The following is a 5,198-nucleotide window of genomic DNA, read 5'->3' as shown; positions in this document are numbered from 1 at the left end:
TGGGAGGCCTCATCCCCCTGGGGAGTGGGATGGGGTGTTGGTGGGGGAATGGGATGATGGGAGGGAGCAGGAACTAGGATTGCTATGTAAAATAAGATTGATTTTAATTTAAATAAAAATTATCTTTAAAAAGAAGAGATATCTTAATAGAGAGAGTCACTATGGGTTTAGGGAGAAACCTGGTGCTAGGTTAATTCCCCATAATCCACAAGGAGGACCCAAGCCAAGACTCCTAGCAATAGTGGAGAGGATGCTTGAACTGCCCTACTCTGTAATCAGATATGTGAATATCCCAACAATCATCATAAATCCTTCATCCAGTAATTGATGAAAGAAGACACAGAGATCCACAACCAGGAACCAGGCTGAACTCCTGAAATCCGGTTGAACAGAGGGAGGAGGGAGGATACGAGCAAGGGAGGTCAAGATCATGATGGAGAAACATATTGAGACAGATGAACCAATCTCCTGGAAACTCATGAACTGTAGACTGACAGCTGTGGAGCCTCCATGGGACTGAATTAGGCCCTCCTCATATGGGAGACATTTGTGAAGCTAGGACTATCTGTAGGGCTTCTGGCAGGAGACCCACAATAAAAACCTAGTACATGAGCTATCTTGTTGGAGCCCATTCCTTAGGGTGTGATGTCATGCTCAGCCTTAATGCATGGTGGAGGGGCTTAGACATGCCTGAACCTATTGTGCCAGTCTTTGTTGATTACTCATGGGAGCCCCTACCTTATAGGAGGAGTAGACTGGGCTGATGGGGGGGTGAAGTAGGGTGGAAGGAAGGGTGGGAGGGAGAACTATGCTTGGAATATAAAATAAATAAGTTATAAAAACAAAACAATGACTATAGTTAAGAGAATATTGCTATACTAACAATTATTTAACATGTCCTAAGTTTCAAATAATAAAACATACAATGGCAAGAAGTATTAAATCAAGAAATACACAAATCACAAGCTTCCTATAAAAGTTCTATTTTAGTATAGAAGAGAAGCTAATTCCAGCTAAAAGAAAGAAGAAACACGTATGCCACATTGAAAGCAATAAAAATGAAAGTGGACCAAAGGCAATGCAGGGGAGGGTGTTAAGTGGGTAGGGGAGGGGAGGGTGATATAATAAATAAAAGTCCCATAGACTGTTTTTGGGGTTTAAGCTTCAAGCTGAAGATCACAGAAGCAAAGAAACCAAGCCAGTAGATTTTACCTCTACCCAGCTGAAATGGCAATCCTGTCTCCACAAATCCTCACAGGCAAAAGGCTCTCAGATATTGTCTCCTCCTTACATTCCTTTCTCCACACAGCCATACCACTCCTCTCTCTACCTCCCTAGTGCTGGTATTAAAGGCTTGTGATCCCAAGTTCTCAAATCACCTTTGTGTGGGCTGTTTGTTTTGGGAGTGGATCAATTTTGTGTATTCAGCATGGCCTTAAACTGACAGAGATCCTTCTACCTCTTAATCCTGAGTCCTGGGATTAAATGTGTGTGCCTAGCTTCTATGGCTAATCAGTATAACTGGCTTTTCTTTTTGTGCCCTCAGGAAAGTTATAATGAGTCATAAATAACTTATCACCACAGGGCAATATGAATGAATGCTGGAAACCTTGCTCAAGATGTGTTTGAGGACCAGGGAAGTAGGTACAAAAAAGAAACTGAAACTACTTTGTATTCAAACAAGTGGCCCTGGATAGCCACTTAGTTAGATAGTTTTAGGAGTTTGCATGAACAGTTTTACAATCAGCTTTTATTTCCTAAGTTTCTGAAAATGAATACAAAAATTAACGGTTTGTTCCTTTACCTCTTTCCACTTCCATCCCCCAACTTTCCCACTGGTAACTATTACCTATTTGATCTATAGATCTGATGTTAAAAGCATAAGCAGTGTTACATGCCACAAAGGCAGTTTTCTAACTAGGCATACCTACAGGTGGAACAGAGTGCCCAGTTGGTAGCATTTGTGGTTACAGCATCATAGAGAGTGAGGGACAGTTTTGTCTCTAGTGGTTAATATTTATGTCTAGTAGGGTCTGTGTTCTCACAATTAACTCAACAGCCAAAGCTGTATCAATCCATTCTACACTCTATACTATTCTACCTCCTCTGCGGACATACCAAGTTTTTCCAATTATCCTATATACAAAATAACTTGGAAGCTTATTCTTAATCATTCGCATTCATTATCCCTTATCCTTATATCCATCTCTCTAAACTTCTTACTGTATTGGCACAGTTTTTAGAAATGAGAGAACTGTGGGTTTCTATGATTCTACATCATTCTCTGTCTCTAGACTCATCCCTTTAACTCCTGATATCATGTATTTATTAACATTTCTCTAAGACTCTTGTGATTGAAATTATTCTTTTCAGAATGGTTATACAAACATGTGGTATTAAACTTTATGAGCTACTGTAATTCTTTCAGGGTAGTTACAGGGTGCATCAGAAAGGCAATATTCTGTTCTTAAGAAGCTTGAATTCATGGTCATACTTGAAACATCAAAGGCTTTAGGGGATGAATCAAGTCTACCATATACTTTTTAACAACATTCCTTTTAGTTCACTCAAAAAAGAGTGATCAGGGGAACGTTTCTGTTTTGTAATAGGAATTTTATCTGTGACTGAGAACATAAAATTAAAGAAGTTAGCAGTATGGCTAGCATGATGAAAACAAACATCAGATAGAACATTTGCTTCTGGGGTTAAATCCATAATTATCCACAAATTTTTCCAAATGAGTGAGGTTCTCCAGGGCCTTGCCACAATGAGAGCTCTTCATGCTATTCTCAGGACTTGTTGCCCCCAAAGTCACATGGCTCCTGTCAATTGGGGGAGGGAATAAAGGGAGAGAGAGCTAGAGTTAAAAGGGCATTTGCAATGTGGTATGGAAATCTAGTGCAGTGGAAATGTTCTATAATATATGGAGGTGATCCCAATGAAGTCTCCAAATATCGAGGGAGACAGAACTAATGGTGGCCTTCTCCTGTCACCAAACAAAACTTCCAGTGCTGGGGTTGGGTTTCATCCATTTGAATTTTGCCTGAGAAGGTCCAATGGAAACCCTCAAACAACACAGGCTGTTGCCAAGACAGTAGATTGTGCTCCACAAACTGACTGCAAGGTCTGATTGCAGAAGAAAACAACTCTACAACTCACTGAACATGGAAAAGTGGAGTTTATGACTACATAGAACCTTCAGCCCCATATTCAAATGTTTATGATACAGAAACATTCTCTGTAGACTATCAGAAATGCAAATATCAACTTACATACAAAACCCTTATTCTACATTTTGTCTGCCTACAAAATGAGCTACGGTAATGGAGACACAAACCTTGTGTGAGTAACCAATCAATGTATGATTTTACTTTAGGCCCACTCCCTGAGATGGAACCTATACCTGCTTTACTTAGGTAACAAGCAGAGATTAGGTAGGCTAGAGATCTAGGGTAAAACCAAATGCTACTGGAAAAACAAACAAACAAACAAGCAAAAAGCCAAAAGGTAACAATAAGATGAATCCTAATGAGATGTTCAACATCCTTATTCATCAGGGCAATGCAAACTACCCTGAGATTCCATCTTACACATTTCAGAATGGTTAAGATAAAAAGTACAAGTAATGGCTCATGCTAGAGAGGATGTGGAGCAAGGGGAACACTCCCATATTGCTGGTAGAAGTACAAACCTTTATACCCACTTTTGAAGTCAATGTGACAATTTCTTAGAAAACTGATCTAGCTATACCACTCTTGGGCATCAACCCAAGGAATGCTCAATCATACCACAAGGACACTTGATCAACTATGTTCATAATAGCTTTATTTGTAATAGCCAGAATGAAGAAAAAAAAAACTAGATGTCTCTCAACAGAAGCAGGAAGCACAGGGCCTACACAGGTCTGTGCCAGGTCCCCTGTATATGTATATTATAACTGTCAATTTAGTTCTTTTACAGGACACTTTAATGTGTAATCACAACATGTGTCTCTAATTCCTTTGCCTTCTCTGTGGCATTTTTGGTTTGGCTGTCCAATTATAGTATGATGGTTTTTGTTTTATCTTTCTTTATATCTTAGTTTTCAATGTTTAGTTGTTATCTTATAGAAGAAGCCTATTCTTTTCTAATAAGAGAGAGAAAGACATTGGAGGGTGATGGAAAAGGAGGTGTAGAGGATCCTGGAAAAGTAGAAGAAAGCTTTAAGAAAGAATGACTGAAAGAAAGAAAGATGATGCTACCTAAAATGAAACAGGTATTTTCTGTGGAAGAAAAACATTAAGAACAATCTGAAATAGATACCTTTTTTATTCCTTACTGTGCTAGTTATGACCAAGGTGCTGTAGAGCATTAGTGTATCTCATTAGGTTTACTGAAAATTTCTAGTAGGGAAATTAACAATGGAGATGCATTAGTAATAGAGAAGCTAACAAGAATGACATACATGCATAGTGTCCAATATTCATTGATGACCATACTAAGACTGACAGTTCATGAAGGACAAATACAGTCCTAACAGTGATATGAGTACAGTCCCTAAAGTGCACAAAGAATCATGCATGCCCAGCTAGACCAGAGTTTATCACATTGCTTACTTCAAAGAAAGGGTTATCGTTCTTCCTTTCTTCCTTGCTTTTTCTCTTTTATCCTTCCTTTATTCCTTCATTTCCTCCCTCCTTTCTTCTTTTCTTTCTTTTTTCTGTCTTTCTTTCTCTCTATCTTTCATCAGTTAGACTCTATATGTAGTGACATCGCTACCTCTACAAACTTTGGTGCAGACTAAGACTGTATAAGAGCACAAGCTCTCTACAGATTATTCAATTTGGCTCCAGGTCCTACTTCATATGAGAGAGGCACAATGACTCTCATGAAAACATTGTGTCAATGTTCACACATTGGTTAGCTTTCCTTGCCTCTTTGACATGCAGGAGATCTGAGCAGAGAAATGAGAAACTTCAGAGACATGGTGTTAAATATTCTCCATTTTCCAGTGTTCATTTGTCTCTGCACTTGATTATAGATTGGAACTATACAGTGAATGAACTGGATATGACAAAAAATAGGAAGGATGGAATGGATTCACGTATTCCTCATGTGCAAATTCTATAGCAAATGAATCAAATTTGGTCAAAATTGTAAAAAATACTTTCAAGACTAGATTATTGGTTTGTACTTATGATTTATGATAGTGTCAGATA

Source organism: Cricetulus griseus, assembly GCF_003668045.3.
Source record: "Cricetulus griseus strain 17A/GY chromosome 1 unlocalized genomic scaffold, alternate assembly CriGri-PICRH-1.0 chr1_0, whole genome shotgun sequence".
Lineage (NCBI taxonomy): Eukaryota > Metazoa > Chordata > Mammalia > Rodentia > Cricetidae > Cricetulus > Cricetulus griseus.
This window is presented reverse-complemented; position numbering follows the sequence as displayed.